This window comes from Oryzias latipes, chromosome 14 (genome assembly GCF_053564925.1).
Source record: "Oryzias latipes strain Hd-rR chromosome 14, Olatipes_Hd-rR_3.1".
Taxonomy (NCBI): domain Eukaryota; kingdom Metazoa; phylum Chordata; class Actinopteri; order Beloniformes; family Adrianichthyidae; genus Oryzias; species Oryzias latipes.
Window position 1 is genome coordinate 13,493,319 of NC_136250.1, and position 23,493 is coordinate 13,516,811.

The 23,493-nt window shown below is 44.9% G+C and overlaps 25 non-coding genes across 25 annotated transcripts; all 25 read right to left on the minus strand.

Annotated features, from left to right (window-relative positions):
* Window positions 1–520: 520 nt before the first annotated feature.
* Window positions 521–593, minus strand: trnam-cau (transfer RNA methionine (anticodon CAU)). Its single transcript has one exon. It is a non-coding gene; the product is annotated as a tRNA-Met (tRNA).
* Window positions 594–1,052: 459 nt separating this feature from the next.
* On the minus strand, window positions 1,053–1,141 carry trnay-gua (transfer RNA tyrosine (anticodon GUA)). The gene is given in 2 exon segments: window positions 1,053–1,088; window positions 1,105–1,141. It is a non-coding gene; the product is annotated as a tRNA-Tyr (tRNA).
* An 895-nt stretch (window positions 1,142–2,036) lies between these two features.
* On the minus strand, window positions 2,037–2,109 carry trnam-cau (transfer RNA methionine (anticodon CAU)). The gene has a single exon. It is a non-coding gene; the product is annotated as a tRNA-Met (tRNA).
* A 459-nt stretch (window positions 2,110–2,568) lies between these two features.
* Window positions 2,569–2,657, minus strand: trnay-gua (transfer RNA tyrosine (anticodon GUA)). The gene is given in 2 exon segments: window positions 2,569–2,604; window positions 2,621–2,657. It is a non-coding gene; the product is annotated as a tRNA-Tyr (tRNA).
* Window positions 2,658–3,552: 895 nt separating this feature from the next.
* trnam-cau (transfer RNA methionine (anticodon CAU)) lies at window positions 3,553–3,625 on the minus strand. The gene has a single exon. It is a non-coding gene; the product is annotated as a tRNA-Met (tRNA).
* Window positions 3,626–5,068: 1,443 nt separating this feature from the next.
* trnam-cau (transfer RNA methionine (anticodon CAU)) lies at window positions 5,069–5,141 on the minus strand. Its single transcript has one exon. It is a non-coding gene; the product is annotated as a tRNA-Met (tRNA).
* Window positions 5,142–6,584: 1,443 nt separating this feature from the next.
* Window positions 6,585–6,657, minus strand: trnam-cau (transfer RNA methionine (anticodon CAU)). The gene has a single exon. It is a non-coding gene; the product is annotated as a tRNA-Met (tRNA).
* A 459-nt stretch (window positions 6,658–7,116) lies between these two features.
* trnay-gua (transfer RNA tyrosine (anticodon GUA)) lies at window positions 7,117–7,205 on the minus strand. The gene is given in 2 exon segments: window positions 7,117–7,152; window positions 7,169–7,205. It is a non-coding gene; the product is annotated as a tRNA-Tyr (tRNA).
* Window positions 7,206–8,100: 895 nt separating this feature from the next.
* Window positions 8,101–8,173, minus strand: trnam-cau (transfer RNA methionine (anticodon CAU)). The gene has a single exon. It is a non-coding gene; the product is annotated as a tRNA-Met (tRNA).
* Window positions 8,174–8,632: 459 nt separating this feature from the next.
* On the minus strand, window positions 8,633–8,721 carry trnay-gua (transfer RNA tyrosine (anticodon GUA)). The gene is given in 2 exon segments: window positions 8,633–8,668; window positions 8,685–8,721. It is a non-coding gene; the product is annotated as a tRNA-Tyr (tRNA).
* An 896-nt stretch (window positions 8,722–9,617) lies between these two features.
* Window positions 9,618–9,690, minus strand: trnam-cau (transfer RNA methionine (anticodon CAU)). Its single transcript has one exon. It is a non-coding gene; the product is annotated as a tRNA-Met (tRNA).
* A 1,442-nt stretch (window positions 9,691–11,132) lies between these two features.
* trnam-cau (transfer RNA methionine (anticodon CAU)) lies at window positions 11,133–11,205 on the minus strand. The gene has a single exon. It is a non-coding gene; the product is annotated as a tRNA-Met (tRNA).
* A 459-nt stretch (window positions 11,206–11,664) lies between these two features.
* trnay-gua (transfer RNA tyrosine (anticodon GUA)) lies at window positions 11,665–11,753 on the minus strand. Its single transcript is given in 2 exon segments — window positions 11,665–11,700; window positions 11,717–11,753. It is a non-coding gene; the product is annotated as a tRNA-Tyr (tRNA).
* An 895-nt stretch (window positions 11,754–12,648) lies between these two features.
* On the minus strand, window positions 12,649–12,721 carry trnam-cau (transfer RNA methionine (anticodon CAU)). Its single transcript has one exon. It is a non-coding gene; the product is annotated as a tRNA-Met (tRNA).
* A 1,443-nt stretch (window positions 12,722–14,164) lies between these two features.
* On the minus strand, window positions 14,165–14,237 carry trnam-cau (transfer RNA methionine (anticodon CAU)). The gene has a single exon. It is a non-coding gene; the product is annotated as a tRNA-Met (tRNA).
* Window positions 14,238–14,696: 459 nt separating this feature from the next.
* Window positions 14,697–14,785, minus strand: trnay-gua (transfer RNA tyrosine (anticodon GUA)). The gene is given in 2 exon segments: window positions 14,697–14,732; window positions 14,749–14,785. It is a non-coding gene; the product is annotated as a tRNA-Tyr (tRNA).
* An 895-nt stretch (window positions 14,786–15,680) lies between these two features.
* On the minus strand, window positions 15,681–15,753 carry trnam-cau (transfer RNA methionine (anticodon CAU)). Its single transcript has one exon. It is a non-coding gene; the product is annotated as a tRNA-Met (tRNA).
* A 459-nt stretch (window positions 15,754–16,212) lies between these two features.
* trnay-gua (transfer RNA tyrosine (anticodon GUA)) lies at window positions 16,213–16,301 on the minus strand. Its single transcript is given in 2 exon segments — window positions 16,213–16,248; window positions 16,265–16,301. It is a non-coding gene; the product is annotated as a tRNA-Tyr (tRNA).
* Window positions 16,302–17,197: 896 nt separating this feature from the next.
* On the minus strand, window positions 17,198–17,270 carry trnam-cau (transfer RNA methionine (anticodon CAU)). Its single transcript has one exon. It is a non-coding gene; the product is annotated as a tRNA-Met (tRNA).
* A 1,442-nt stretch (window positions 17,271–18,712) lies between these two features.
* Window positions 18,713–18,785, minus strand: trnam-cau (transfer RNA methionine (anticodon CAU)). Its single transcript has one exon. It is a non-coding gene; the product is annotated as a tRNA-Met (tRNA).
* Window positions 18,786–19,244: 459 nt separating this feature from the next.
* Window positions 19,245–19,333, minus strand: trnay-gua (transfer RNA tyrosine (anticodon GUA)). The gene is given in 2 exon segments: window positions 19,245–19,280; window positions 19,297–19,333. It is a non-coding gene; the product is annotated as a tRNA-Tyr (tRNA).
* An 894-nt stretch (window positions 19,334–20,227) lies between these two features.
* Window positions 20,228–20,300, minus strand: trnam-cau (transfer RNA methionine (anticodon CAU)). The gene has a single exon. It is a non-coding gene; the product is annotated as a tRNA-Met (tRNA).
* A 459-nt stretch (window positions 20,301–20,759) lies between these two features.
* trnay-gua (transfer RNA tyrosine (anticodon GUA)) lies at window positions 20,760–20,848 on the minus strand. The gene is given in 2 exon segments: window positions 20,760–20,795; window positions 20,812–20,848. It is a non-coding gene; the product is annotated as a tRNA-Tyr (tRNA).
* An 896-nt stretch (window positions 20,849–21,744) lies between these two features.
* On the minus strand, window positions 21,745–21,817 carry trnam-cau (transfer RNA methionine (anticodon CAU)). Its single transcript has one exon. It is a non-coding gene; the product is annotated as a tRNA-Met (tRNA).
* A 1,443-nt stretch (window positions 21,818–23,260) lies between these two features.
* Window positions 23,261–23,333, minus strand: trnam-cau (transfer RNA methionine (anticodon CAU)). The gene has a single exon. It is a non-coding gene; the product is annotated as a tRNA-Met (tRNA).
* Window positions 23,334–23,493: the final 160 nt, after the last annotated feature.

The window sequence follows — 23,493 nt, forward strand, 5'->3', positions numbered from 1 at the left end:
GTACAGCTATGAGCCTATGTGTTACTGGATGGCTGCTGGCAAGAGCTGTACAAAATCTGTGCCTTGTGTGAGACAGATTATAAGACTGATGCTCTGCCTACAGCGCCAATGAGGGCGTGCAAAGCAGTGAACACGCACAGACACAGTCCGTTTCCTATGAAATCGCACTTTAAACAGTTTCTTTGGGATCCTCTTTGCAAGTGGTTTCAGATGCTGATTTCCAGCAGAAAAGCTTCTTTTGTGGTCTGCCCGTTTGGGTTATTTACAAGGTATGATTGGTAAGACAGCATTGTCTGAAAGGACTCCATCCAGCCGGAATTGAACAAGCAACCTAAGGTGTTACTTTGGGATATTCTGACTTGACTGGTTCCATGCATCACTAAGGTTTTTTCGGGTAATGAGAGCTCATGATGACAATGTGCTGCCATTGGGGCTGGACAACATTTTGCAGTTGAGGTGAACGACAGCCATGAGCCTAGGTGTTGCTGGGTGACTGCTGGGAAGAGCTGTGCAAAATCAGTGCCTCGTGTGAGGGTCGAACTCACGACCTTCAGATTATGAGACTGACGCGCTGCCAACTGCGCCAACGAGGCCATGAAAAGCAAAGTACACACAAACCATCCCCTATGACTTTCCTATGACTATCACTTTCAGCCATTTCTTTGGGATACTCTTTACAAGTTGACGCGACTGTTGATTTGCAACACTATGGCTTCTTTGGTCTGCTACACACAATGGGTGCTTTACATTTGCTTGGCTAATCTGGTTAGTGGCAAAAACCTGCTAACAGGTGAAATCCCTATGCCTGATTTGCGCTCTCTTTTCATTGCTCGGAAAGGTGTACACACACTCCATGTGTATCATCTGCGTTACCCCATAAGACCTAAAACCATATTCAAGTCAGGGACCTCTTTCACGAAGACATTTGAATAGACAGCAGGAGTGAGGTTGAAGTCAAGGACAAAGGTCACAAGAAAGCTCACTGGGAAAAGTAAGCATTCTTAGCGTAATAAGGAACGTATGAATGGTAAGATGACGGTGCCCGAAAAATGTCCTTCGAGCCGGAATTGAACCAGCGACCTAAGAATGCCTATGTTTTTTCACCTACAATCCTCCACTCTACCAACTGAGCTATCGAAGGGAGCTGCTGATGGATGCAATTGTGTGACTCACTCATACAAAGAGCGGAATGCACACTTTACTGCACAAAGAAAATAACAATGACACAATTGCCAAGTGACCTTGCATATGGGAGATTTTTCCTGTCTTGGGCACTAAGGGCACAAAAGTACAAATGGTTGAGACTTTTTTGATTACGCAGAAAAATGGCTAGCATACGTGGCTTATTTAACGCAACAAAGCTTGCCATCTAAACGGTGAGAAAAGATAGGCCTTTCCCCATGGGCTTGGAGTAAAGAAGCAGCAAGCTTGAAAGCAAATGATAACAAAAGCTTTGATTGAGAGGAAAGCACTGTCGTGGACATAGCCAACATTTTGCGGTTGAGAGGAACATTCTGTACAGCTATGAGCCTATGTGTCACTGGATGGCTGCTGGCAAGAGCTGTACAAAATCTGTGCCTTGTGTGAGACAGATTATAAGACTGATGCCCTGCCTACAGCGCCAATGAGGGCGTGCAAAGCAGTGAACACGCACAGACACAGTCCGTTTCCTATGAAATCGCACTTTAAACAGTTTCTTTGGGATCCTCTTTGCAAGTGGTTTCAGATGCTGATTTCCAACAGAAAAGCTTCTTTTGTGGTCTGCCCGTTTGGGTTATTTACAAGGTATGATTGGTAAGACAGCATTGTCTGAAAGGACTCCATCCAGCCGGAATTGAACAAGCAACCTAAGGTGTTACTTTGGGATATTCTGACTTGACTGGTTCCATGCATCGCTAAGATTTTTTCGGGTAATGAGAGCACATGATGACAATGTGCTGCCATTGGGGCTGGACAACATTTTGCAGTTGAGGTGAACGACAGCCATGAGCCTAGGTGTTGCTGGGTGACTGCTGGGAAGAGCTGTGCAAAATCAGTGCCTCGTGTGAGGGTCGAACTCACGACCTTCAGATTATGAGACTGACGCGCTGCCAACTGCGCCAACCAGGCCATGAAAAGCAAAGTACACACAAACCATCCCCTATGACTTTCCTATGACTATCACTTTCAGCCATTTCTTTGGGATACTCTTTACAAGTTGACGCGACTGTTGATTTGCAACACTAAGGCTTCTTTGGTCTGCTACACACAATGGGTGCTTTACATTTGCTTGGCTAATCTGGTTAGTGGCAAAAACCTGCTAACAGGTGAAATCCCTATGCCTGATTTGCGCTCTCTTTTCATTGCTCGGAAAGGTGTACACACACTCCATGTGTATCATCTGCGTTACCCCATAAGACCTAAAACCATATTCAAGTCAGGGACCTCTTTCACGAAGACATTTGAATAGACAGCAGGAGTGAGGTTGAAGTCAAGGACAAAGGTCACAAGAAAGCTCACTGGGAAAAGTAAGCATTCTTAGCGTAATAAAGAACGTATGAATGGTAAGATGACGGTGCCCGAAAAATGTCCTTCAAGCCGGAATTGAACCAGCGACCTAAGAATGCCTATGTTTTTTCACCTACAATCCTCCACTCTACCAACTGAGCTATCGAAGGGAGCTGCTGATGGATGCCATTGTGTGACTCACTCATACAAAGAGCGGAATGCACACTTTACTGCACAAAGAAAATAACAATGACACAATTGCCAAGTGACCTTGCATATGGGAGATTTTTCCTTTCTTGGGCACTAAGGACACAAAAGTACAAATGGTTGAGACTTTTTTGATTACGCAGAAAAATGGCTAGCATACGTGGCTTATTTAACACAACAAAGCTTGCCATCTAAACGGTGAGAAAAGATAGGCCTTTCCCCATGGGCTTGGAGTAAAGAAGCAGCAAGCTTGAAAGCAAATGATAACAAAAGCTTTGATTGAGGGGAAAGCACCGTCGTGGACATAGCCAACATTTTGCGGTTGAGAGGAACATTCTGTACAGCTATGAGCCTATGTGTTACTGGATGGCTGCTGGCAAGAGCTGTACAAAATCTGTGCCTTGTGTGAGACAGATTATAAGACTGATGTTCTGCCTACAGCGCCAATGAGGGCGTGCAAAGCAGTGAACACGCACAGACACAGTCCGTTTCCTATGAAATCGCACTTTAAACAGTTTCTTTGGGATCCTCTTTGCAAGTGGTTTCAGATGCTGATTTCCAACAGAAAAGCTTCTTTTGTGGTCTGCCCGTTTGGGTTATATACAAGGTATGATTGGTAAGACAGCATTGTCTGAAAGGACTCCATCCAGCCGGAATTGAACAAGCAACCTAAGGTGTTACTTTGGGATATTCTGACTTGACTGGTTCCATGCATCACTAAGGTTTTTTCGGGTAATGAGAGCTCATGATGACAATGTGCTGCCATTGGGGCTGGACAACATTTTGCAGTTGAGGTGAACGACAGCCATGAGCCTAGGTGTTGCTGGGTGACTGCTGGGAAGAGCTGTTCAAAATCAGTGCCTCGTGTGAGGCTCGAACTCACGACCTTCAGATTATGAGACTGACGCGCTGCCAACTGCGCCAACGAGGCCATGAAAAGCAAAGTACACACAAACAATCCCCTATGACTTTCCTATGACTATCACTTTCAGCCAATTCTTTGGGATACTCTTTACAAGTTGACGCGACTGTTGATTTGCAACACTAAGGCTTCTTTGGTCTGCTACACACAATGGGTGCTTTACATTTGCTTGGCTAATCTGGTTAGTGGCAAAAACCTGCTAACAGGTGAAATCCCTATGCCTGATTTGCGCTCTCTTTTCATTGCTCGGAAAGGTGTACACACACTCCATGTGTATCATCTGCGTTACCCCATAAGACCTAAAACCATATTCAAGTCAGGCACCTCTTTCACAAAGACATTTGAATAGACAGCAGGAGTGAGGTTGAAGTCAAGGACAAAGGTCACAAGAAAGCTCACTGGGAAAAGTAAGCATTCTTAGCGTAATAAGGAACGTATGAATGGTAAGATGACGGTGCCCGAAAAATGTCGTTTGAGCCGGAATTCAACCAGCGACCTAAGGATGCCTATGTTTTTTCACCTACAGTCCTCCGCTCTACCAACTGAGCTATCGACGGGAGCTGCTGATGGATGCCATTGTGTGACTCACTCATACAAAGAGCGGAATGCACACTTTACTGCACAAAGAAAATAACAATGACACAATTGCCAACTGACCTTGCATATGGGAGATTTTTCCTTTCTTGGGCACTAAGGACACAAAAGTACAAATGGTAGAGACTTTTTTGATTACGCAGAAAAATGGCTAGCATACGTGGCTTATTTAACACAACAAAGCTTGCCATCTAAACGGTGAGAAAAGATAGGCCTTTCCCCATGGGCTTGGAGTAAAGAAGCAGCAAGCTTGAAAGCAAATGATAACAAAAGCTTTGATTGAGGGGAAAGCACCGTCGTGGACATAGCCAACATTTTGCGGTTGAGAGGAACATTCTGTACAGCTATGAGCCTATGTGTTACTGGATGGCTGCTGGCAAGAGCTGTACAAAATCTGTGCCTTGTGTGAGACAGATTATAAGACTGATGCTCTGCCTACAGCGCCAATGAGGGCGTGCAAAGCAGTGAACACGCACAGACACAGTCCGTTTCCTATGAAATCGCACTTTAAACAGTTTCTTTGGGATCCTCTTTGCAAGTGGTTTCAGATGCTGATTTCCAACAGAAAAGCTTCTTTTGTGGTCTGCCCGTTTGGGTTATTTACAAGGTATGATTGGTAAGACAGCATTGTCTGAAAGGACTCCATCCAGCCGGAATTGAACAAGCAACCTAAGGTGTTACTTTGGGATATTCTGACTTGACTGGTTCCATGCATCACTAAGGTTTTTTCGGGTAATGAGAGCACATGATGACAATGTGCTGCCATTGGGGCTGGACAACATTTTGCAGTTGAGGTGAACGACAGCCATGAGCCTAGGTGTTGCTGGGTGACTGCTGGGAAGAGCTGTGCAAAATCAGTGCCTCGTGTGAGGGTCGAACTCACGACCTTCAGATTATGAGACTGACGCGCTGCCAACTGCGCCAACGAGGCCATGAAAAGCAAAGTACACACAAACCATCTCCTATGACTTTCCTATGACTATCACTTTCAGCCATTTCTTTGGGATACTCTTTACAAGTTGACGCGACTGTTGATTTGCAACACTAAGGCTTCTTTGGTCTGCTACACACAATGGGTGCTTTACATTTGCTTGGCTAATCTGGTTAGTGGCAAAAACCTGCTAACAGGTGAAATCCCTATGCCTGATTTGCGCTCTCTTTTCATTGCTCGGAAAGGTGTACACACACTCCATGTGTATCATCTGCGTTACCCCATAAGACCTAAAACCATATTCAAGTCAGGCACCTCTTTCACAAAGACATTTGAATAGACAGCAGGAGTGAGGTTGAAGTCAAGGACAAAGGTCACAAGAAAGCTCACTGGGAAAAGTAAGCATTCTTAGCGTAATAAGGAACGTATGAATGGTAAGATGACGGTGCCCGAAAAATGTCTTTCAAGCCGGAATTGAACCAGCGACCTAAGAATGCCTATGTTTTTTCACCTACAATCCTCCACTCTACCAACTGAGCTATCGAAGGGAGCTGCTGATGGATGCCATTGTGTGACTCACTCATACAAAGAGCGGAATGCACACTTTACTGCACAAAGAAAATAACAATGACACAATTGCCAAGTGACCTTGCATATGGGAGATTTTTCCTTTCTTGGGCACTAAGGGCACAAAAGTACAAATGGTTGAGACTTTTTTGATTACGCAGAAAAATGGCTAGCATACGTGGCTTATTTAACACAACAAAGCTTGCCATCTAAACGCTGAGAAAAGATAGGCCTTTCCCCATGGGCTTGGAGTAAAGAAGCAGCAAGCTTGAAAGCAAATGATAACAAAAGCTTTGATTGAGGGGAAAGCACCGTCGTGGACATAGCCAACATTTTGCGGTTGAGAGGAACATTCTGTACAGCTATGAGCCTATGTGTTACTGGATGGCTGCTGGCAAGAGCTGTACAAAATCTGTGCCTTGTGTGAGACAGATTATAAGACTGATGCTCTGCCTACAGCGCCAATGAGGGCGTGCAAAGCAGTGAACACGCACAGACACAGTCCGTTTCCTATGAAATCGCACTTTAAACAGTTTCTTTGGGATCCTCTTTGCAAGTGGTTTCAGATGCTGATTTCCAACAGAAAAGCTTCTTTTGTGGTCTGCCCGTTTGGGTTATTTACAAGGTATGATTGGTAAGACAGCATTGTCTGAAAGGACTCCATCCAGCCGGAATTGAACAAGCAACCTAAGGTGTTACTTTGGGATATTCTGACTTGACTGGTTCCATGCATCACTAAGGTTTTTTCGGGTAATGAGAGCTCATGATGACAATGTGCTGCCATTGGGGCTGGACAACATTTTGCAGTTGAGGTGAACGACAGCCATGAGCCTAGGTGTTGCTGGGTGACTGCTGGGAAGAGCTGTGCAAAATCAGTGCCTCGTGTGAGGGTCGAACTCACGACCTTCAGATTATGAGACTGACGCGCTGCAAACTGCGCCAACGAGGCCATGAAAAGCAAAGTACACACAAACAATCCCCTATGACTTTCCTATGACTATCACTTTCAGCCAATTCTTTGGGATACTCTTTACAAGTTGACGCGACTGTTGATTTGCAACACTAAGGCTTCTTTGGTCTGCTACACACAATGGGTGCTTTACATTTGCTTGGCTAATCTGGTTAGTGGCAAAAACCTGCTAACAGGTGAAATCCCTATGCCTGATTTGCGCTCTCTTTTCATTGCTCGGAAAGGTGTACACACACTCCATGTGTATCATCTGCGTTACCCCATAAGACCTAAAACCATATTCAAGTCAGGCACCTCTTTCACGAAGACATTTGAATAGACAGCAGGAGTGAGGTTGAAGTCAAGGACAAAGGTCACAAGAAAGCTCACTGGGAAAAGTAAGCATTCTTAGCGTAATAAGGAACGTATGAATGGTAAGATGACGGTGCCCGAAAAATGTCCTTCGAGCCGGAATTGAACCAGCGACCTAAGAATGCCTATGTTTTTTCACCTACAATCCTCCACTCTACCAACTGAGCTATCGAAGGGAGCTGCTGATGGATGCCATTGTGTGACTCACTCATACAAAGAGCGGAATGCACACTTTACTGCACAAAGAAAATAACAATAACACAATTGCCAACTGACCTTGCATATGGGAGATTTTTCCTTTCTTGGGCACTAAAGGCACAAAAGTACAAATGGTTGAGACTTTTTTGATTACGCAGAAAAATGGCTAGCATACGTGGCTTATTTAACACAACAAAGCTTGCCATCTAAACGGTGAGAAAAGATAGGCCTTTCCCCATGGGCTCGGAGTAAAGAAGCAGCAAGCTTGAAAGCAAATGATAACAAAAGCTTTGATTGAGGGGAAAGCACCGTCGTGGACATAGCCAACATTTTGCGGTTGAGAGGAACATTCTGTACAGCTATGAGCCTATGTGTTACTGGATGGCTGCTGGCAAGAGCTGTACAAAATCTGTGCCTTGTGTGAGACAGATTATAAGACTGATGCTCTGCCTACAGCGCCAATGAGGGCGTGCAAAGCAGTGAACACGCACAGACACAGTCCGTTTCCTATGAAATCGCACTTTAAACAGTTTCTTTGGGATCCTCTTTGCAAGTGGTTTCAGATGCTGATTTCCAACAGAAAAGCTTCTTTTGTGGTCTGCCCGTTTGGGTTATTTACAAGGTATGATTGGTAAGACAGCATTGTCTGAAAGGACTCCATCCAGCCGGAATTGAACAAGCAACCTAAGGTGTTACTTTGGGATATTCTGACTTGACTGGTTCCATGCATCACTAAGGTTTTTTCGGGTAATGAGAGCTCATGATGACAATGTGCTGCCATTGGGGCTGGACAACATTTTGCAGTTGAGGTGAACGACAGCCATGAGCCTAGGTGTTGCTGGGTGACTGCTGGGAAGAGCTGTGCAAAATCAGTGCCTCGTGTGAGGGTCGAACTCACGACCTTCAGATTATGAGACTGACGCGCTGCCAACTGCGCCAACGAGGCCATGAAGAGCAAAGTACACACAAACCATCCCCTATGACTTTCCTACGACTATCACTTTCAGCCATTTCTTTGGGATACTCTTTACAAGTTGACGCGACTGTTGATTTGCAACACCATGGCTTCTTTGGTCTGCTACACACAATGGGTGCTTTACATTTGCTTGGCTAATCTGGTTAGTGGCAAAAACCTGCTAACAGGTGAAATCCCTATGCCTGATTTGCACTCTCTTTTCATTGCTCGGAAAGGTGTACACACACTCCATGTGTATCATCTGCGTTACCCCATAAGACCTAAAACCATATTCAAGTCAGGCAACTCTTTCACAAAGACATTTGAATAGACAGCAGGAGTGAGGTTGAAGTCAAGGACAAAGGTCACAAGAAAGCTCACTGGGAAAAGTAAGCATTCTTAGCGTAATAAGGAACGTATGAATGGTAAGATGACGGTGCCCGAAAAATGTCCTTCCAGCCGGAATTGAACCAGCGACCTAAGGATGCCTATGTTTTTTCACCTACAGTCCTCCGCTCTACCAACTGAGCTATCGAAGGGAGCTGCAGATGGATGCAATTGTGTGACTCACACATACAAAGAGCGGAATGCACACTTTACTGCACAAAGAAAATAACAATGACACAATTGCCAAGTGACCTTGCATATGGGAGATTTTTCCTTTCTTGGGCACTAAGGGCACAAAAGTACAAATGGTTGAGACTTTTTTGATTACGCAGAAAAATGGCTAGCATACGTGGCTTATTTAACACAACAAAGCTTGCCATCTAAACGGTGAGAACAGATAGGCCTTTCCCCATGGGCTTGGAGTAAAGAAGCAGTAAGCTTGAAAGCAAATGATAACAAAAGCTTTGATTGAGGGGAAAGCACCGTCGTGGACATAGCCAACATTTTGCGGTTGAGAGGAACATTCTGTACAGCTATGAGCCTATGTGTTACTGGATGGCTGCTGGCAAGAGCTGTACAAAATCTGTGCCTTGTGTGAGACAGATTATAAGACTGATGCTCTGCCTACAGCGCCAATGAGGGCGTGCAAAGCAGTGAACACGCACAGACACAGTCCGTTTCCTATGAAATCGCACTTTAAACAGTTTCTTTGGGATCCTCTTTGCAAGTGGTTTCAGATGCTGATTTCCAACAGAAAAGCTTCTTTTGTGGTCTGCCCGTTTGGGTTATTTACAAGGTATGATTGGTAAGACAGCATTGTCTGAAAGGACTCCATCCAGCCGGAATTGAACAAGCAACCTAAGGTGTTACTTTGGGATATTCTGACTTGACTGGTTCCATGCATCGCTAAGGTTTTTTCAGGGTAATGAGAGCACATGATGACAATGTGCTGCCATTGGGGCTGGACAACATTTTGCAGTTGAGGTGAACGACAGCCATGAGCCTAGGTGTTGCTGGGTGACTGCTGGGAAGAGCTGTGCAAAATCAGTGCCTCGTGTGAGGCTCGAACTCACGACCTTCAGATTATGAGACTGACGCGCTGCCAACTGCGCCAACGAGGCCATGAAAAGCAAAGTACACACAAACCATCCCCTATGACTTTCCTATGACTATCACTTTCAGCCATTTCTTTGGGATACTCTTTACAAGTTGACGCGACTGTTGATTTGCAACACTAAGGCTTCTTTGGTCTGCTACACACAATGGGTGCTTTACATTTGCTTGGCTAATCTGGTTAGTGGCAAAAACCTGCTAACAGGTGAAATCCCTATGCCTGATTTGCGCTCTCTTTTCATTGCTCGGAAAGGTGTACACACACTCCATGTGTATCATCTGCGTTACCCCATAAGACCTAAAACCATATTCAAGTCAGGCACCTCTTTCACGAAGACATTTGAATAGACAGCAGGAGTGAGGTTGAAGTCAAGGACAAAGGTCACAAGAAAGCTCACTGGGAAAAGTAAGCATTCTTAGCGTAATAAGGAACGTATGAATGGTAAGATGACGGTGCCCGAAAAATGTCCTTCGAGCCGGAATTGAACCAGCGACCTAAGAATGCCTATGTTTTTTCACCTACGATCCTCCATTCTACCAACTGAGCTATCGAAGGGAGCTGCTGATGGATGCCATTGTGTGACTCACTCATACAAAGAGCGGAATGCACACTTTACTGCACAAAGAAAATAACAATGACACAATTGCCAAGTGACCTTGCATATGGGAGATTTTTCCTTTCTTGGGCACTAAGGGCACAAAAGTACAAATGGTTGAGACTTTTTTGATTACGCAGAAAAATGGCTAGCATACGTGGCTTATTTAACACAACAAAGCTTGCCATCTAAACGGTGAGAACAGATAGGCCTTTCCCCATGGGCTTGGAGTAAAGAAGCAGCAAGCTTGAAAGCAAATGATAACAAAAGCTTTGATTGAGAGGAAAGCACCGTCGTGGACATAGCCAACATTTTGCGGTTGAGAGGAACATTCTGTACAGCTATGAGCCTATGTGTTACTGGATGGCTGCTGGCAAGAGCTGTACAAAATCTGTGCCTTGTGTGAGACAGATTATAAGACTGATGCTCTGCCTACAGCGCCAATGAGGGCGTGCAAAGCAGTGAACACGCACAGACACAGTCCGTTTCCTATGAAATCGCACTTTAAACAGTTTCTTTGGGATCCTCTTTGCAAGTGGTTTCAGATGCTGATTTCCAACAGAAAAGCTTCTTTTGTGGTCTGCCCATTTGGGTTATTTACAAGGTATGATTGGTAAGACAGCATTGTCTGAGAGGACTCCATCCAGCCGGAATTGAAAAAGCAACCTAAGGTGTTACTTTGGGATATTCTGACTTGACTGGTTCCATGCATCACTAAGGTTTCTTGGGTAATGAGAGCACATGATGACAATGTGCTGCCATTGGGGCTGGACAACATTTTGCAGTTGAGGTGAACGACAGCCATGAGCCTAGGTGTTGCTGGGTGACTGCTGGGAAGAGCTGTGCAAAATCAGTGTCTCGTGTGAGGCTCGAACTCACGACCTTCAGATTATGAGACTGACGCGCTGCCAACTGCGCCAACGAGGCCATGAAAAGCAAAGTACACACAAACCATCCCCTATGACTTTCCTATGACTATCACTTTCAGCCATTTCTTTGGGATACTCTTTACAAGTTGACGCGACTGTTGATTTGCAACACTAAGGCTTCTTTGGTCTGCTACACACAATGGGTGCTTTACATTTGCTTGGCTAATCTGGTTAGTGGCAAAAACCTGCTAACAGGTGAAATCCCTATGCCTGATTTGCGCTCTCTTTTCATTGCTCGGAAAGGTGTACACACACTCCATGTGTATCATCTGCGTTACCCCATAAGACCTAAAACCATATTCAAGTCAGGCACCTCTTTCACGAAGACATTTGAATAGACAGCAGGAGTGAGGTTGAAGTCAAGGACAAAGGTCACAAGAAAGCTCACTGGGAAAATTAAGCATTCTTAGCGTAATAAGGAACGTATGAATGGTAAGATGACGGTGCCCGAAAAATGTCCTTCGAGCCGGAATTGAATCAGCGACCTAAGGATGCCTATGTTTTTTCACCTACAGTCCTCCGCTCTACCAACTGAGCTATCGAAGGGAGCTGCTGATGGATGCCATTGTGTGACTCACTCATACAAAGAGCGGAATGCACACTTTACTGCACAAAGAAAATAACAATAACACAATTGCCAACTGACCTTGCATATGGGAGATTTTTCCTTTCTTGGGCACTAAGGGCACAAAAGTACAAATGGTTGAGACTTTTTTGATTACGCAGAAAAATGGCTAGCATACGTGGCTTATTTAACACAACAAAGCTTGCCATCTAAACGGTGAGAACAGATAGGCCTTTCCCCATGGGCTTGGAGTAAAGAAGCAGCAAGCTTGAAAGCAAATGATAACAAAAGCTTTGATTGAGAGGAAAGCACCGTCGTGGACATAGCCAACATTTTGCGGTTGAGAGGAACATTCTGTACAGCTATGAGCCTATGTGTTACTGGATGGCTGCTGGCAAGAGCTGTACAAAATCTGTGCCTTGTGTGAGACAGATTATAAGACTGATGCTCTGCCTACAGCGCCAATGAGGGCGTGCAAAGCAGTGAACACGCACAGACACAGTCCGTTTCCTATGAAATCGCACTTTAAACAGTTTCTTTGGGATCCTCTTTGCAAGTGGTTTCAGATGCTGATTTCCAACAGAAAAGCTTCTTTTGTGGTCTGCCCATTTGGGTTATTTACAAGGTATGATTGGTAAGACAGCATTGTCTGAAAGGACTCCATCCAGCCGGAATTGAACAAGCAACCTAAGGTGTTACTTTGGGATATTCTGACTTGACTGGTTCCATGCATCACTAAGGTTTTTTCGGGTAATGAGAGCACATGATGACAATGTGCTGCCATTGGGGCTGGACAACATTTTGCAGTTGAGGTGAACGACAGCCATGAGCCTAGGTGTTGCTGGGTGACTGCTGGGAAGAGCTGTGCAAAATCAGTGCCTCGTGTGAGGGTCGAACTCACGACCTTCAGATTATGAGACTGACGCGCTGCCAACTGCGCCAACGAGGCCATGAAAAGCAAAGTACACACAAACCATCTCCTATGACTTTCCTATGACTATCACTTTCAGCCATTTCTTTGGGATACTCTTTACAAGTTGACGCGACTGTTGATTTGCAACACTAAGGCTTCTTTGGTCTGCTACACACAATGGGTGCTTTACATTTGCTTGGCTAATCTGGTTAGTGGCAAAAACCTGCTAACAGGTGAAATCCCTATGCCTGATTTGCGCTCTCTTTTCATTGCTCGGAAAGGTGTACACACACTCCATGTGTATCATCTGCGTTACCCCATAAGACCTAAAACCATATTCAAGTCAGGCACCTCTTTCACAAAGACATTTGAATAGACAGCAGGAGTGAGGTTGAAGTCAAGGACAAAGGTCACAAGAAAGCTCACTGGGAAAAGTAAGCATTCTTAGCGTAATAAGGAACGTATGAATGGTAAGATGACGGTGCCCGAAAAATGTCTTTCAAGCCGGAATTGAACCAGCGACCTAAGAATGCCTATGTTTTTTCACCTACAATCCTCCACTCTACCAACTGAGCTATCGAAGGGAGCTGCTGATGGATGCCATTGTGTGACTCACTCATACAAAGAGCGGAATGCACACTTTACTGCACAAAGAAAATAACAATGACACAATTGCCAAGTGACCTTGCATATGGGAGATTTTTCCTTTCTTGGGCACTAAGGGCACAAAAGTACAAATGGTTGAGACTTTTTTGATTACGCAGAAAAATGGCTAGCATACGTGGCTTATTTAACACAACAAAGCTTGCCATCTAAACGGTGAGAACAGATAGGCCTTTCCCCATGGGCTTGGAGTAAAGAAGCAGCAAGCTTGAAAGCAAATGATAACAAAAGCTTTGATTGAGGGGAAAGCACCGTCGTGGACATAGCCAACATTTTGCGGTTGAGAGGAACATTCTGTACAGCTATGAGCCTATGTGTTACTGGATGGCTGCTGGCAAGAGCTGTACAAAATCTGTGCCTTGTGTGAGACAGATTATAAGACTGATGCTCTGCCTACAGCGCCAATGAGGGCGTGCAAAGCAGTGAACACGCACAGACACAGTCCGTTTCCTATGAAATCGCACTTTAAACAGTTTCTTTGGGATCCTCTTTGCAAGTGGTTTCAGATGCTGATTTCCAACAGAAAAGCTTCTTTTGTGGTCTGCCCGTTTGGGTTATTTACAAGGTATGATTGGTAAGACAGCATTGTCTGAAAGGACTCCATCCAGCCGGAATTGAACAAGCAACCTAAGGTGTTACTTTGGGATATTCTGACTTGACTGGTTCCATGCATCACTAAGGTTTTTTCGGGTAATGAGAGCTCATGATGACAATGTGCTGCCATTGGGGCTGGACAACATTTTGCAGTTGAGGTGAACGACAGCCATGAGCCTAGGTGTTGCTGGGTGACTGCTGGGAAGAGCTGTGCAAAATCAGTGCCTCGTGTGAGGGTCGAACTCACGACCTTCAGATTATGAGACTGACGCGCTGCAAACTGCGCCAACGAGGCCATGAAAAGCAAAGTACACACAAACAATCCCCTATGACTTTCCTATGACTATCACTTTCAGCCAATTCTTTGGGATACTCTTTACAAGTTGACGCGACTGTTGATTTGCAACACTAAGGCTTCTTTGGTCTGCTACACACAATGGGTGCTTTACATTTGCTTGGCTAATCTGGTTAGTGGCAAAAACCTGCTAACAGGTGAAATCCCTATGCCTGATTTGCGCTCTCTTTTCATTGCTCGGAAAGGTGTACACACACTCCATGTGTATCATCTGCGTTACCCCATAAGACCTAAAACCATATTCAAGTCAGGCACCTCTTTCACGAAGACATTTGAATAGACAGCAGGAGTGAGGTTGAAGTCAAGGACAAAGGTCACAAGAAAGCTCACTGGGAAAAGTAAGCATTCTTAGCGTAATAAGGAACGTATGAATGGTAAGATGACGGTGCCCGAAAAATGTCCTTCGAGCCGGAATTGAACCAGCGACCTAAGAATGCCTATGTTTTTTCACCTACAATCCTCCACTCTACCAACTGAGCTATCGAAGGGAGCTGCTGATGGATGCCATTGTGTGACTCACTCATACAAAGAGCGGAATGCACACTTTACTGCACAAAGAAAATAACAATAACACAATTGCCAACTGACCTTGCATATGGGAGATTTTTCCTTTCTTGGGCACTAAAGGCACAAAAGTACAAATGGTTGAGACTTTTTTGATTACGCAGAAAAATGGCTAGCATACGTGGCTTATTTAACACAACAAAGCTTGCCATCTAAACGGTGAGAAAAGATAGGCCTTTCCCCATGGGCTCGGAGTAAAGAAGCAGCAAGCTTGAAAGCAAATGATAACAAAAGCTTTGATTGAGGGGAAAGCACCGTCGTGGACATAGCCAACATTTTGCGGTTGAGAGGAACATTCTGTACAGCTATGAGCCTATGTGTTACTGGATGGCTGCTGGCAAGAGCTGTACAAAATCTGTGCCTTGTGTGAGACAGATTATAAGACTGATGCTCTGCCTACAGCGCCAATGAGGGCGTGCAAAGCAGTGAACACGCACAGACACAGTCCGTTTCCTATGAAATCGCACTTTAAACAGTTTCTTTGGGATCCTCTTTGCAAGTGGTTTCAGATGCTGATTTCCAACAGAAAAGCTTCTTTTGTGGTCTGCCCGTTTGGGTTATTTACAAGGTATGATTGGTAAGACAGCATTGTCTGAAAGGACTCCATCCAGCCGGAATTGAACAAGCAACCTAAGGTGTTACTTTGGGATATTCTGACTTGACTGGTTCCATGCATCACTAAGGTTTTTTCGGGTAATGAGAGCTCATGATGACAATGTGCTGCCATTGGGGCTGGACAACATTTTGCAGTTGAGGTGAACGACAGCCATGAGCCTAGGTGTTGCTGGGTGACTGCTGGGAAGAGCTGTGCAAAATCAGTGCCTCGTGTGAGGGTCGAACTCACGACCTTCAGATTATGAGACTGACGCGCTGCCAACTGCGCCAACGAGGCCATGAAGAGCAAAGTACACACAAACCATCCCCTATGACTTTCCTACGACTATCACTTTCAGCCATTTCTTTGGGATACTCTTTACAAGTTGACGCGACTGTTGATTTGCAACACCATGGCTTCTTTGGTCTGCTACACACAATGGGTGCTTTACATTTGCTTGGCTAATCTGGTTAGTGGCAAAAACCTGCTAACAGGTGAAATCCCTATGCCTGATTTGCACTCTCTTTTCATTGCTCGGAAAGGTGTACACACACTCCATGTGTATCATCTGCGTTACCCCATAAGACCTAAAACCATATTCAAGTCAGGCAACTCTTTCACAAAGACATTTGAATAGACAGCAGGAGTGAGGTTGAAGTCAAGGACAAAGGTCACAAGAAAGCTCACTGGGAAAAGTAAGCATTCTTAGCGTAATAAGGAACGTATGAATGGTAAGATGACGGTGCCCGAAAAATGTCCTTCCAGCCGGAATTGAACCAGCGACCTAAGGATGCCTATGTTTTTTCACCTACAGTCCTCCGCTCTACCAACTGAGCTATCGAAGGGAGCTGCAGATGGATGCAATTGTGTGACTCACACATACAAAGAGCGGAATGCACACTTTACTGCACAAAGAAAATAACAATGACACAATTGCCAAGTGACCTTGCATATGGGAGATTTTTCCTTTCTTGGGCACTAAGGGCACAAAAGTACAAATGGTTGAGACTTTTTTGATTACGCAGAAAAATGGCTAGCATACGTGGCTTATTTAACACAACAAAGCTTGCCATCTAAACGGTGAGAACAGATAGGCCTTTCCCCATGGGCTTGGAGTAAAGAAGCAGTAAGCTTGAAAGCAAATGATAACAAAAGCTTTGATTGAGGGGAAAGCACCGTCGTGGACATAGCCAACATTTTGCGGTTGAGAGGAACATTCTGTACAGCTATGAGCCTATGTGTTACTGGATGGCTGCTGGCAAGAGCTGTACAAAATCTGTGCCTTGTGTGAGACAGATTATAAGACTGATGCTCTGCCTACAGCGCCAATGAGGGCGTGCAAAGCAGTGAACACGCACAGACACAGTCCGTTTCCTATGAAATCGCACTTTAAACAGTTTCTTTGGGATCCTCTTTGCAAGTGGTTTCAGATGCTGATTTCCAACAGAAAAGCTTCTTTTGTGGTCTGCCCGTTTGGGTTATTTACAAGGTATGATTGGTAAGACAGCATTGTCTGAAAGGACTCCATCCAGCCGGAATTGAACAAGCAACCTAAGGTGTTACTTTGGGATATTCTGACTTGACTGGTTCCATGCATCGCTAAGGTTTTTTCAGGGTAATGAGAGCACATGATGACAATGTGCTGCCATTGGGGCTGGACAACATTTTGCAGTTGAGGTGAACGACAGCCATGAGCCTAGGTGTTGCTGGGTGACTGCTGGGAAGAGCTGTGCAAAATCAGTGCCTCGTGTGAGGCTCGAACTCACGACCTTCAGATTATGAGACTGACGCGCTGCCAACTGCGCCAACGAGGCCATGAAAAGCAAAGTACACACAAACCATCCCCTATGACTTTCCTATGACTATCACTTTCAGCCATTTCTTTGGGATACTCTTTACAAGTTGACGCGACTGTTGATTTGCAACACTAAGGCTTCTTTGGTCTGCTACACACAATGGGTGCTTTACATTTGCTTGGCTAATCTGGTTAGTGGCAAAAACCTGCTAACAGGTGAAATCCCTATGCCTGATTTGCGCTCTCTTTTCATTGCTCGGAAAGGTGTACACACACTCCATGTGTATCATCTGCGTTACCCCATAAGACCTAAAACCATATTCAAGTCAGGCACCTCTTTCACGAAGACATTTGAATAGACAGCAGGAGTGAGGTTGAAGTCAAGGACAAAGGTCACAAGAAAGCTCACTGGGAAAAGTAAGCATTCTTAGCGTAATAAGGAACGTATGAATGGTAAGATGACGGTGCCCGAAAAATGTCCTTCGAGCCGGAATTGAACCAGCGACCTAAGAATGCCTATGTTTTTTCACCTACGATCCTCCATTCTACCAACTGAGCTATCGAAGGGAGCTGCTGATGGATGCCATTGTGTGACTCACTCATACAAAGAGCGGAATGCACACTTTACTGCACAAAGAAAATAACAATGACACAATTGCCAAGTGACCTTGCATATGGGAGATTTTTCCTTTCTTGGGCACTAAGGGCACAAAAGTACAAATGGTTGAGACTTTTTTGATTACGCAGAAAAATGGCTAGCATACGTGGCTTATTTAACACAACAAAGCTTGCCATCTAAACGGTGAGAACAGATAGGCCTTTCCCCATGGGCTTGGAGTAAAGAAGCAGCAAGCTTGAAAGCAAATGATAACAAAAGCTTTGATTGAGAGGAAAGCACCGTCGTGGACATAGCCAACATTTTGCGGTTGAGAGGAACATTCTGTACAGCTATGAGCCTATGTGTTACTGGATGGCTGCTGGCAAGAGCTGTACAAAATCTGTGCCTTGTGTGAGACAGATTATAAGACTGATGCTCTGCCTACAGCGCCAATGAGGGCGTGCAAAGCAGTGAACACGCACAGACACAGTCCGTTTCCTATGAAATCGCACTTTAAACAGTTTCTTTGGGATCCTCTTTGCAAGTGGTTTCAGATGCTGATTTCCAACAGAAAAGCTTCTTTTGTGGTCTGCCCATTTGGGTTATTTACAAGGTATGATTGGTAAGACAGCATTGTCTGAGAGGACTCCATCCAGCCGGAATTGAAAAAGCAACCTAAGGTGTTACTTTGGGATATTCTGACTTGACTGGTTCCATGCATCACTAAGGTTTCTTGGGTAATGAGAGCACATGATGACAATGTGCTGCCATTGGGGCTGGACAACATTTTGCAGTTGAGGTGAACGACAGCCATGAGCCTAGGTGTTGCTGGGTGACTGCTGGGAAGAGCTGTGCAAAATCAGTGTCTCGTGTGAGGCTCGAACTCACGACCTTCAGATTATGAGACTGACGCGCTGCCAACTGCGCCAACGAGGCCATGAAAAGCAAAGTACACACAAACCATCCCCTATGACTTTCCTATGACTATCACTTTCAGCCATTTCTTTGGGATACTCTTTACAAGTTGACGCGACTGTTGATTTGCAACACTAAGGCTTCTTTGGTCTGCTACACACAATGGGTGCTTTACATTTGCTTGGCTAATCTGGTTAGTGGCAAAAACCTGCTAACAGGTGAAATCCCTATGCCTGATTTGCGCTCTCTTTTCATTGCTCGGAAAGGTGTACACACACTCCATGTGTATCATCTGCGTTACCCCATAAGACCTAAAACCATATTCAAGTCAGGCACCTCTTTCACGAAGACATTTGAATAGACAGCAGGAGTGAGGTTGAAGTCAAGGACAAAGGTCACAAGAAAGCTCACTGGGAAAATTAAGCATTCTTAGCGTAATAAGGAACGTATGAATGGTAAGATGACGGTGCCCGAAAAATGTCCTTCGAGCCGGAATTGAATCAGCGACCTAAGGATGCCTATGTTTTTTCACCTACAGTCCTCCGCTCTACCAACTGAGCTATCGAAGGGAGCTGCTGATGGATGCCATTGTGTGACTCACTCATACAAAGAGCGGAATGCACACTTTACTGCACAAAGAAAATAACAATAACACAATTGCCAACTGACCTTGCATATGGGAGATTTTTCCTTTCTTGGGCACTAAGGGCACAAAAGTACAAATGGTTGAGACTTTTTTGATTACGCAGAAAAATGGCTAGCATACGTGGCTTATTTAACACAACAAAGCTTGCCATCTAAACGGTGAGAACAGATAGGCCTTTCCCCATGGGCTTGGAGTAAAGAAGCAGCAAGCTTGAAAGCAAATGATAACAAAAGCTTTGATTGAGAGGAAAGCACCGTCGTGGACATAGCCAACATTTTGCGGTTGAGAGGAACATTCTGTACAGCTATGAGCCTATGTGTTACTGGATGGCTGCTGGCAAGAGCTGTACAAAATCTGTGCCTTGTGTGAGACAGATTATAAGACTGATGCTCTGCCTACAGCGCCAATGAGGGCGTGCAAAGCAGTGAACACGCACAGACACAGTCCGTTTCCTATGAAATCGCACTTTAAACAGTTTCTTTGGGATCCTCTTTGCAAGTGGTTTCAGATGCTGATTTCCAACAGAAAAGCTTCTTTTGTGGTCTGCCCATTTGGGTTATTTACAAGGTATGATTGGTAAGACAGCATTGTCTGAGAGGACTCCATCCAGCCGGAATTGAAAAAGCAACCTAAGGTGTTACTTTGGGATATTCTGACTTGACTGGTTCCATGCATCACTAAGGTTTCTCGGGTAATGAGAGCACATGATGACAATGTGCTGCCATTGGGGCTGGACAACATTTTGCAGTTGAGGTGAACGACAGCCATGAGCCTAGGTGTTGCTGGGTGACTGCTGGGAAGAGCTGTGCAAAATCAGTGTCTCGTGTGAGGCTCGAACTCACGACCTTCAGATTATGAGACTGACGCGCTGCCAACTGCGCCAACGAGGCCATGAAAAGCAAAGTACACACAAACCATCCCCTATGACTTTCCTATGACTATCACTTTCAGCCATTTCTTTGGGATACTCTTTACAAGTTGACGCGACTGTTGATTTGCAACACTAAGGCTTCTTTGGTCTGCTACACACAATGGGTGCTTTACATTTGCTTGGCTAATCTGGTTAGTGGCAAAAACCTGCTAACAGGTGAAATCCCTATGCCTGATTTGCGCTCTCTTTTCATTGCTCGGAAAGGTGTACACACACTCCATGTGTATCATCTGCGTTACCCCATAAGACCTAAAACCATATTCAAGTCAGGCACCTCTTTCACGAAGACATTTGAATAGACAGCAGGAGTGAGGTTGAAGTCAAGGACAAAGGTCACAAGAAAGCTCACTGGGAAAATTAAGCATTCTTAGCGTAATAAGGAACGTATGAATGGTAAGATGACGGTGCCCGAAAAATGTCCTTCGAGCCGGAATTGAATCAGCGACCTAAGGATGCCTATGTTTTTTCACCTACAGTCCTCCGCTCTACCAACTGAGCTATCGAAGGGAGCTGCTGATGGATGCCATTGTGTGACTCACTCATACAAAGAGCGGAATGCACACTTTACTGCACAAAGAAAATAACAATAACACAATTGCCAACTGACCTTGCATATGGGAGATTTTTCCTTTCTTGGGCACTAAGGGCACAAAAGTACAAATGGTTGAGACTTTTTTGATTACGCAGAAAAATGGCTAGCATACGTGGCTTATTTAACACAACAAAGCTTGCCATCTAAACGGTGAGAACAGATAGGCCTTTCCCCATGGGCTTGGAGTAAAGAAGCAGCAAGCTTGAAAGCAAATGATAACAAAAGCTTTGATTGAGGGGAAAGCACCGTCGTGGACATAGCCAACATTTTGCGGTTGAGAGGAACATTCTGTACAGCTATGAGCCTATGTGTTACTGGATGGCTGCTGGCAAGAGCTGTACAAAATCTGTGCCTTGTGTGAGACAGATTATAAGACTGATGCTCTGCCTACAGCGCCAATGAGGGCGTGCAAAGCAGTGAACACGCACAGACACAGTCCGTTTCCTATGAAATCGCACTTTAAACAGTTTCTTTGGGATCCTCTTTGCAAGTGGTTTCAGATGCTGATTTCCAACAGAAAAGCTTCTTTTGTGGTCTGCCCGTTTGGGTTATTTACAAGGTATGATTGGTAAGACAGCAATGTCTGAAAGGACTCCATCCAGCCGGAATTGAACAAGCAACCTAAGGTGTTACTTTGGGATATTCTGACTTGACTGGTTCCATGCATCACTAAGGTTTTTTCGGGGTAATGAGAGCACATGATGACAATGTGCTGCCATTGGGGCTGGACAACATTTTGCAGTTGAGGTGAACGACAGCCATGAGCCTAGGTGTTGCTGGGTGACTGCTGGGAAGAGCTGTGCAAAATCAGTGCCTCGTGTGAGGGTCGAACTCACGACCTTCAGATTATGAGACTGACGCGCTGCCTACTGCGCCAACGAGGCCATGAAAAGCAAAGTACACACAAACCATCCCCTATGACTTTCCTATGACTATCACTTTCAGCCATTTCTTTGGGATACTCTTTACAAGTTGACGCGACTGTTGATTTGCAACACTAAGGCTTCTTTGGTCTGCTACACACAATGGGTGCTTTACATTTGCTTGGCTAATCTGGTTAGTGGCAAAAACCTGCTAACAGGTGAAATCCCTATGCCTGATTTGCACTCTCTTTTCATTGCTCGGAAAGGTGTACACACACTCCATGTGTATCATCTGCGTTACCCCATAAGACCTAAAACCATATTCAAGTCAGGCACCTCTTTCACAAAGACATTTGAATAGACAGCAGGAGTGAGGTTGAAGTCAAGGACAAAGGTCACAAGAAAGCTCACTGGGAAAAGTAAGCATTCTTAGCGTAACAAGGAACGTATGAATGGTAAGATGACGGTGCCCGAAAAATGTCCTTCCAGCCGGAATTGAACCAGCGACCTAAGAATGCCTATGTTTTTTCACCTACAATCCTCCACTCTACCAACTGAGCTATCGAAGGGAGCTGCTGATGGATGCCATTGTGTGACTCACTCATACAAAGAGCGGAATGCACACTTTACTGCACAAAGAAAATAACAATAACACAATTGCCAACTGACCTTGCATATGGGAGATTTTTCCTTTCTTGGGCACTAAGGGCACAAAAGTACAAATGGTTGAGACTTTTTTGATTACGCAGAAAAATGGCTAGCATACGTGGCTTATTTAACACAACAAAGCTTGCCATCTAAACGGTGAGAACAGATAGGCCTTTCCCCATGGGCTTGGAGTAAAGAAGCAGCAAGCTTGAAAGCAAATGATAACAAAAGCTTTGATTGAGGAGAAAGCACCGTCGTGGACATAGCCAACATTTTGCGGTTGAGAGGAACATTCTGTACAGCTATGAGCCTATGTGTTACTGGATGGCTGCTGGCAAGAGCTGTACAAAATCTGTGCCTTGTGTGAGACAGATTATAAGACTGATGCTCTGCCTACAGCGCCAATGAGGGCGTGCAAAGCAGTGAACACGCACAGACACAGTCCGTTTCCTATGAAATCGCACTTTAAACAGTTTCTTTGGGATCCTCTTTGCAAGTGGTTTCAGATGCTGATTTCCAACAGAAAAGCTTCTTTGGTGGTCTGCCCGTTTGGGTTATTTACAAGGTATGATTGGTAAGACAGCATTGTCTGAAAGGACTCCATCCAGCCGGAATTGAACAAGCAACCTAAGGTGTTACTTTGGGAATTTCTGACTTGACTGGTTCCATGCATCACTAAGGTTTTTTCGGGTAATGAGAGCACATGATGACAATGTGCTGCCATTGGGGCTGGACAACATTTTGCAGTTGAGGTGAACGACAGCCATGAGCCTAGGTGTTGCTGGGTGACTGCTGGGAAGAGCTGTGCAAAATCAGTGCCTTGTGTGAGGCTCGAACTCACGACCTTCAGATTATGAGACTGACGCGCTGCCAAATGCGCCAACGAGGCCATGAAAAGCAAAGTACACACAAACCATCCCCTATGACTTTCCTATGACTATCACTTTCAGCCATTTCTTTGGGATACTCTTTACAAGTTGACGCGACTGTTGATTTGCAACACTAAGGCTTCTTTGGTCTGCTACACACAATGGGTGCTTTACATTTGC